This window comes from Vanessa cardui, chromosome 4, assembly GCF_905220365.1.
Source record: "Vanessa cardui chromosome 4, ilVanCard2.1, whole genome shotgun sequence".
Classification (NCBI taxonomy): domain Eukaryota; kingdom Metazoa; phylum Arthropoda; class Insecta; order Lepidoptera; family Nymphalidae; genus Vanessa; species Vanessa cardui.
In genome coordinates, this window is record NC_061126.1 from 4,454,165 (window position 1) to 4,463,771 (window position 9,607).

Here is a 9,607-nt window from a genome sequence, read left to right on the forward strand (position 1 = left end):
ACTTTTTGCGCGTTAATAACATATCTGTTTACTAGAACATCATTGATTGGCAGTAATCATAATAATCTGTTAATTTTTTTAAAGCGTATAAAAGATCTATATTCAAAATATTTGATACTTGTTAGCAAGTCGTTTGGATAATATTGGAAGGTAATATGTAAAATGTATTAAAATAAAATCTTTTATAATGTCACACATGAAATGTTTAACGATTCTGTCGCCGTCGGTTAACTTCCGAGAGAGCTAATCTTAAAAGGCCAGTTATAAAAGGTTTATGCATTTCGCGGTCATAAAGAGGTGATTTTATATTTATTTTATATACCGTATGAACGTATTGTATAAAAAGTCATTTGATTAAATAGTATAGTATACATATCAGTATTAGAAAGTTTGTTAATAATCGATGTATTATAAAAATATTTTCGGCAAAGTTATCACGATGAGTAAAAGATTTAAATTGATCGGTTAAAACGGTTGTTATTTGTATAATATCTGCTCATTGTTTATTGAATTAAAAAATTGAAATATGGAAATTAGAAAATGTATAGACATTGTGTATTTTTTTATATTATCCGGGTAGGCATATGACTCCACTCCACCTGATGGGAAGTGGAAATGGAGTCCAAACGCGAAGACGACTTGTACGCACTAATGTACCCAAGAATGAGCTGCATGCATGTACGTTTGTTTGAAAAAAGTCTGGATGCAATCAGATCGCAATTACGAGTATCAATTCATATACCTACAGACTAAGTAGTTTGTTTGTCATTTAATAATAATGTTTAGTAAATATGCATAATTTATACAATGTTATCAACCAAAAACAGTTGAAATTATGTATGTAATAATAAACGCGATCAGGTTCAGGATCACTTATTCTGATATTTTGTCGAATCGTTTTACTATATGCTATATTTAAAAGAAATTTAGTCAAAAAATCTTAATTAAAGCCCTTCGTACTCTGGAAGGGTCGCTTCGTGGACATAAATCAGCATAAAATTCCGGGACTGGGAAATTAAATGTAAATTTAAATAATTTTTAATTCTTATAACATCAGTTGTTCCGAATTTGTAAAAGCTAATTATAACTTTTGTATTTCACGTTTTGATTTAAATCGGTTTTGATCTTTTGAGTTTTATTTTAGTAACTCGGCATATTTGTATGCCACGATATGTGCACGCAATATATTGTTTTAATGCAGTGATTTTGGACAAACCAAATGAAGCAGCATCATCAATACGAACATTATTAGTATTCTTATTTTGCTGTATATGGGTAGGCGGGCTGTCAAAGTGCCTATAGGATGTTACTGATGCAAGAATTATATCGTCAATGTGAAAATAATATTTTAGGTTTAGATTGTCAATTTATCAAGAAAGTCCATATACTTACATAACATTACAACTGACAACGGACATAAGAAGTGAGTCTTCGGGAGCGAAGAAGTAACTAAAGTTATGTGAAGTCGAATGGAGTAACTGGTTAGGAAAATCGAGATAAAAAGATCATACCTGTAAGGGGAATAACAGCAGAAAGTCGTAATTGTTTGTTCTGTGTATGTTACTTGATATCTTTATTAATTGTGAACAAAATTTTAATGATACTTTATTATTTAGAAACAAAAAGACGCATTTTTGAATGGTTTTATTTTAATTACATTATAATAATTTAAATAGATAATTAATTTTCATACTGTCTTTATTTTGGGTGTGTGTGTATAAAATTGATAAATTAATGGATTCACTATATATCTACTCGTTAGCTAATGTGAGATCACAATTTACATGCAAAGTTAATGTATGCCAATATATCATACGTCTTTACTAAACTTTGTATGCCAGTGAATGTATATCTGTATTTCTTGAACAATTTAACTTTGAAAATTAAATCTCACCACAGCGAGGAAGCGTTGTAAAGGGTCTAATTAATTAAACAATAAATTATTCTGGCTGTAATCATTCAAATCAGTGATTGAAATTCAAATAAGTATAAATTGAGATTAAACTTTGAATATGCATGCTAAAAGACTCTTCAGTTGAACGTTAATAATTATCGTCAACGATTCGCTAACTTTTGGCTAGCATAAAAGTTTTCGATACCGGGGTAAGCCGACAGTCTAACTTCAATCTACCGATTTAATTCGAAGGCTCAGCGCAGCTCAGGTGTTGAACAGAACATTAATTTTGTAAATTATTTCGAATAAATGTTAATACACGAATACATTTTCAATAAAATATCAAACCTTTATTCTCGTGAGACGCTCAGTTTAAGCCTAGTGTCGGAAGATTATATCGCAATATATATACTTATATAAATGAGACATTTCATTCAAGAGCTATACATTATAATGTTATAATGCTGAAAACGGTTTGAGTGTTGCACAATCGAGTATCATAGAACATACTAATAGCATTTCTTGTATAGTAAAGACTTCGTAGTCACAGTGAAGTTTGAAAAAAAGTTAAATTGAAGTTTATTTGACATCAGGTTCGAAATAGCGACATAATTTTATACTGTTTTGTTTTAATAATTTTAAGTTACATTCATCATCAGTCATTTTTTTTTAAATGTTGCCAGTATTTTGCTATTTAGGAGAGCCAATTTATTAATTTAAATATCAGGATTCCCATTTGCACAATATTTCATAAAAAACTGATAAATAATTATCATTGAGAATTGTATATAATATAACTATGTTATGAGTACATACAAATGAAACCTGAGAAAGTAAGTCAGTCATTGAAATAATACCAAATAATTTCAAAAGAACTTTTGATTTTTCTTTAAAATAATTATTGAACAGTCACATGTTCTACTCGCTTTCTAAAAATATCGCCTGTCGTTATATCTCTGAAATTTAACTCTGTAACAGCACTCTACTAAATTGCTTGGATACAAAATAAATCCAAACTGTATATTTTCCACAACAATGTCTAATGACAATCTTTTGATTCTCGTTCAAAGCTGAAAATATCTTTGAAGAAAATATTTCATTTCTTCAAATAACTTCAAAAACATCGAATGAAGGATTTAAAGAAATAACTTGAATATTATTTAACACTGATAAAGTTATTTGAAAGCAAAACTTAACTTCTTTTACAATGGTTGCTATAAATTTTGTCTTTAAGGAAATAATGCAATTGTTATAATAAATTTCAGCTGAAACGTTATAATTTAATGCTATATTTTGTAGCATAAAATAAATTAAAAATAGCAAACCTAATAATATTGAAACTATAAACACATGCCATCTGTTGGCAATTTCACAGTAGTTTTGGATAAACTCTGGAAACTTTAGAACACAGATTAAATAAAACGATGAATTTGTTAAAATTGCTTACACTTAAATCATTCAAAAAAAAAAAAAAACAACAAATTTAGATGCATTACATTTAACTGCACAGAAAATATCAGTGTTTACATATGATGTTCATGAAGCATTTAAGTAAACAAATTTAACGGCACGCCAATGTAACGACCACTTAAAAGTTTACAGCGGTTTAAATGCGCTTAAAAAAGTCGTTAAAACTTGTACAATGAAAACAAATGGAAGTGTCATTTATAGAGTTGCACAATATTTTAATTTTAGACAAAAAGAAGACGCTTAGTATATTGATCCATTTTTCTTCATCCCCACACCGTTACCATAGGTATTTAAAATGTTTTGATTAATTAATTATAATAAAATAATAATCAACGATGATATAGTGGAAACGTGGAGAGATTTATAAAATATACTATTTGTAGGTGGTTTTAATTTAATGAATTTCTTAAATAACTATTTGCACCTGAGTCCTACACGTATTGTATTCTATTCCAAGAGACCATCGAATTATGCAAATACGTTTAATAAATTACATAAAACTTCCAAAGTAATTTAAACTTAGACACTCGTGTTCAGGTGTTGCAAACATTGAATCAGGACGTTTTAGATAAATATTCATTCAATACTTTTGACCAAACGGCGCTCTGTTAAACTTCTGACATAATTTTCAAGTCGTTTTGTAGGAATAATTCTGCACAACGTTATATAGTGCGGACTGGCAAATATGATATATGTGTGTGGTCTCTTTATGCATAGTTGACATAAAAGTGACCACTAAATGACAGTCTCATAAGTGTGAACTATTCCTTACATCATATCAGTGAGCGCATAAATCTTGTGCAAAGTATTGATGTTTGTCGTTAAGATAAGTTGGGTTTTAGATCTCGACCGAAGTCTCGTCATTGCATTGATGTATGTTTTGTTAAGAAAGTATATTTGGTAAGATTATTTGGTTTTAGTAGCAAAAGGTAGTATAATTATATATTAAAAGATTGACGATCAAATAGTAGAGAAAGGAAAATACATGTGTTTTGATTAAAATCGTTTTTGAAAATAAAAAGAAATCCGATTACCGTTTTCTTTTCGAAGACGGCAAAATTAGCAACACTCACCATTTGTTATATAAATACAAAATAAAAACGAAATATAATGTTTAACTATCCCGAAGACCCTACTTTTACATGGTTGTAAAATTTTATTTTATGAATAAGACTTCACCATTTCCGTAACGTAAAAGTCGTTCATAAATATAGCAACTCAATTGCTCCTAAAACGTTTACTTCGTAATCCTGCGTCCGGAAACGTCCCTAGTGGAAACAAATGAAAGTTCTATGTAAGAACAGAAGCAACGAATATCTATCTGGGGTATTTGTGAAACTGCGATAGACTTCCCTCGATGTACCATAGACTCTAATGTAAGTACAATTTAGTCAATAAGACTGAAACCAAAGAAAGGTTATTTAAATAATGCTCGTTGAATAATATTAAAAGTAAATTAATTATCCTTTGATATTTTCTGAAGTAGTCATGTACTAAAATATTTCTTTTTGTTGAAATATAAAGTTTCGTATTAAATGTTGATGAGCAGTTATATCAGATACAAATTATTTCAGTTTTATTTTCACATATAATTTATTTAAAACTGAAATTTCACTTTTATTAATTTAAATAATCTTGTCACTATTGCTTTGGATTATTTCTAAATTAAAAATGTTTAATTAATTCCAAGTATTAATATATAAATATTACTGGAAGAAAGCAAGTAATTTTAAGCTTAATCTCGGCCTCGGGAGTTCTAATCCGGTTTTGATAATAACTATTTCATGTTACAACCCGCCGAGGCGTTTATATGATTATGGTTCATTTTATGGAGATGTAACCGAGGAGCAGATTTCTTGGAAACAATTGAGTGAAGATGAAAGTTTTATTAGAAATTATTATTAATTCTTTGAGATTGTTTGCTGAAAGGAAAAACAAACATTATATTGTAATAACTTTTATGGAATCATTACGTTATTTTTAAAATTTATAAATATGGAAATCGTTATTTAGGATTTTTTTATGAGCGAAAGAAAGCTGTTAAAATGTTTTTGATAGCTCATCACCCAGAAGGGTAATTTTAGGGTAAAATGGAATTTTGTAATCGCCTTTTTATATTCGGCGTAATATGTAAAATCTGTGTAGGTATATATTTATGAGTAAAAGACTGCTCTTCAGTGTTTTTAAATTTATCACCAATAAGACAGTGAAATTACGGATGGGTTACAAAGAAAATGTGTTATGAGGTAAAATTAGGGCAATGCAGGTTACCAAAACTGAAATCTTTAAATTATTTATAGTTGAGGTTATTTTATGCTCTAAAAAAGGTGCTATAGATGATTTCATCATCATCATCATCATCATCATCATCATCATCATGTCAGCCGTAAGACGTCCACTGCTGAATATGGGCCTCTCCCAATGATTTTCATCTTGACCGGTGAGTAGCGGCCCACCTGTTGGGAAACACTTTTGAGGTCTTGGAGCATTTTGCTGAGGTCTTCTAACGATTTCATGACTACGATATATTCGCCATCGATATTGATGCCAAGCTCTTCCCATTCCAAGAGTTTGAAGACATCTTCCATCGCTTTGGTGAAGAGCTTCGGAGATATTACATCTTCTTGTCTCACTCCCCTCCGTAATGGAATTGCCTTCTTGGTCTGATCCTGTACTCGAACTGACATGGTCGCATTTCTTTACAAACACTTCAGCACTTCGATATACCGATAGCCAATGTGGCATATTTGAAGAGCCTGTAGCACTGCCCACGTCTCGATAGAATTAACGGCCTTCTCATAGTTCACAAACGCTAAGCATAGTGGCAAATTGTACTCATCGGTCTTCTGTACAATCTGCCGCAGCGTGAAAATGTGGTCTATGGTACTGCACCCTTTTCGGAAACCGGCTTGTTCGGGAGGCTGGAAGTCATCAAACCTGTGCGCGAGACGATTCGTAATTAATAAACCCTTGTGAACAGCTTGTAAACATGGCTCAGGAGCGAGATAGGCCTGTAGTTCTCAAGAAGCGCCTTATCGCCTTTCTTGAAGAACAGGACCAACACGCTTCTGTTCCATGCCTCTGACGTGGTACCCTTAAACAGGACGGTATTAAACAGCTTCTGAAGGACTAGTACCGGTCACCTGACAAGTACCGGTGTTCCACCCGCTTTCAGAAGCTCCGATGTAATTCCGTCCTCGCCGGGCGCCTTGTTGTTTGTTGAGCTGTACAAGGGCCATCCTAATCTCGCACAGGCTGATGTCCGGGATATCTTAGGTATAGGGTCGGGTGAGTTTCGCTCTAGTGTCTTCGGCTGAGCTTTTAACAGGTTTGGCGACCGAGGTGTACAGCTGTCCAAAGAATCTTTCGATCTCCTTCAGTAACTCTGGCTTCGTGGATGCTACACTACCATCCTCTCTCTTTGGCTTTGCCCAACAGACAGGTCCCCGGTGAAAACTTTGGAGCCTTTGTTCCGCTCGATCGTCTCTTTAATATGATTGGTATTAAAGATTCGAAGATCTCACCGTAAGGACCGGCAAATCCGTCTATTGAGCTGCCTATATATCTTCGCGTCATCCGAGGACTGCAGCGTCATTAAGCGCCGTTCAGTCATGAGGTTCAGAGTTTGATCGTTTAGTTTTTGAGGTGTATCTTTACGGCGTGGTCTAAAGAACTTAGACCCTAGACCTAGACCTAGACTAGTTAGACCGAATGCGCAGTTTCCAACCTGTTATTGATATTATCCACTGTATCGCAATCCAGACCAGCATAACGATTTGTGAGCTCGAGTTGGAAGCTCTCGAGGTTTTGGATATGGGTCGCTGTTGGTCGGAGCGTAGACTTCATTAGGCGAGACTTTTCGCCAGATTTGCAACTGGAGACGCCGGGAATTTGGGGCCTTGGTCTTTTATGTGGATTCATAAGGAGGATAGGATCTTAACCCGTCGCGCTGATCCAATGCGTGTTGGATGGTCACCAGAGCCTCGTCTGTTCATCAGCAGGTTGTGCCACGAGCAGGTGACGTTGGCTTGGGCCCAGAAGGTATTGGTTGGGCCCCTTACACCCCTTATAGATGATTTACATAATTAAAAAGCACCCAGTCATTTTGTAGTACAATCTAATAAAAGTCTACGTAGTTTCGAAGTTGTTGTACAAATAGGCAACTAATATTAAAGGAATATTAAGTAAGTTTTTAATATAGTTAAATTAGTTTGTCCAAGTTCGCTACATGAGTCTCCGGAGGTCACGGCGCGTGTCTCGAAGTCAAGATCCAATTAAAGTTAGTTCTAGCACCAGCGAAGCGTTATCGATAAGTGTCACTATAGTCCAGTAATGATAAGTCTTTATTTAAATATTGTACGTGTAGTTCACTACAAAACAAATTTTCCTTAAAATTTTTCTATTTATTTTTGTTTGATTATTTTTTTGCATGACACTATGAAAATGGAATTGTTTTGACAAAAGTATTTCGATTAATAAACAACATTTTTTTTGTTTAATTTTACCAGTAGTATAATTTTCAGAGCATTAAGAACTGCTAAATAGCCGTTTTATTAGTATAATATTTTAAAAAGAGATGGCTATGACCGAAATAAATCTTCTCAAATTTTAATATTAGCAAGGCGACATAATCTTTAACTGTCGCTTAAAGGTGTTTAACGGAGTACGTTTATCAAGTCGGGTGCTCCCATTAACTTGCGGTGAATAAAACCTATTTTCCACTGAATAAACAATGCCAAAAGCCGAAAAAAAATCTTAAAAGCATCTGTGAATTTTTCGTCAAGAATTAGTGGAGGATTAAAAGATGGTTAGGATTAAGTTCCCACCAGAAATTCAGATATATCAAAGCAACATTCGTGAGCGCTGCGAAGCGCTGCGCTATGTTGGATGTCTTACTGTGAGCACAATCTCTATACATATTAGAATTCAGGTACAGCCGCAGAGCCGTTTTAATGATGGATCTTATGACATAATACGTGTTATATGTTACTATACATTCTGAAGAAATGTTTCCGTTCCGTATTTTATTAATTAGAAAAATATGTAAGATTTAATGTATTATTTACAATCTTAATCGTTATACAAACTATGTTTTAGAAAATAACTACATTTAAGCGTTACATTTGAGTTAACTGGTTAATTTTTTTACTGTTTACATCTATACTAACCTATTTACATATACGTTAATAATAATGTAAGTTAGTATATTTGTAAATGTTACCTCTTGTTGTTTCATTTTAAAATGATATTGTATACCTTTATATTGAAAGCCTTTAAAACCTTTATATTAAGAATGTTATTTTAATAGACGAAGGAGAGATGAAATGTTTCGTAAGCTCTATGTCTCCTGAAAAATAAAATAACAATAACAAAGTCGGCCTTTTGTCTCAACCTCCTTTTTGATTTTTTCATACGTGCGTGAATATATTTTGCCTTTTACATATAACATGCGTGGTTCCGCTGTGGTAATTTGCTCGCATTATGAAAATTTCCTTTACGCTTAAATGTTAACGTCTTCAATTTTGATGTAATTACTGCCGAAATACAAAAAAAATGTTACATTATCAAATGTTTTTGATTAGTGTCAAGTTAAATTTTCGTTTTTATTTCTTTTTAATTTGAAATCATTTATTATCTACTATTTTTATTCTTTCATAATTAGTTTTTAATTTAAAGATTTACGTTAATGTGTAGTGTTTAGTTTTTTTTTATTTCAAATGTTGATTGATGTACAGTACAAAAATCTGTTTCCGACTTTTACTCAATAATTTGTGAATATGCAATATAAATCTCATATAAATAAACCAACCCGAATTGGAACAGCGTGATGAAATATGTACCAAACCTTTTCCTCAAAGAGAGAGGAGGTCTTAGCCCAGCAGTGGGAAATTTACAGTGTGCTGTTGTTGGTTGTATATAAATAAATAAAATTTTAACAAAAAGAAGAACCGACTTCAAACAAAACACTATTTTAAAAGAAATAAAAATGCAATAAAAAGTAATAAAAATAATTGCATATTTAACATATTTTTTAGAGTCCTCCTAGGTGAAATGAAATGAAAAATATTAGACTACTTAGAAGTCGATTTACGATTATAAAACGTAGTTATAGTTATTGTTATATTTGGAGCCGGTGTCAGCCACGGGCACACGCTTCAACAATCAAAAGAAAGAAGCGATACGAGCCCCTTGATTCACCCAGTATATTATCGTATAAAGGTAATTTGTAAAAAAATTATTTCT

At 32.4% G+C, this 9,607-nt stretch overlaps 1 pseudogene; it reads right to left on the minus strand.

The window, feature by feature from the left end:
- Positions 1 to 5,265: 5,265 nt before the first annotated feature.
- Positions 5,266 to 7,285, minus strand: LOC124544214 (annotated as a pseudogene).
- Between the last annotated feature and the right edge of the window lie 2,322 nt (positions 7,286 to 9,607).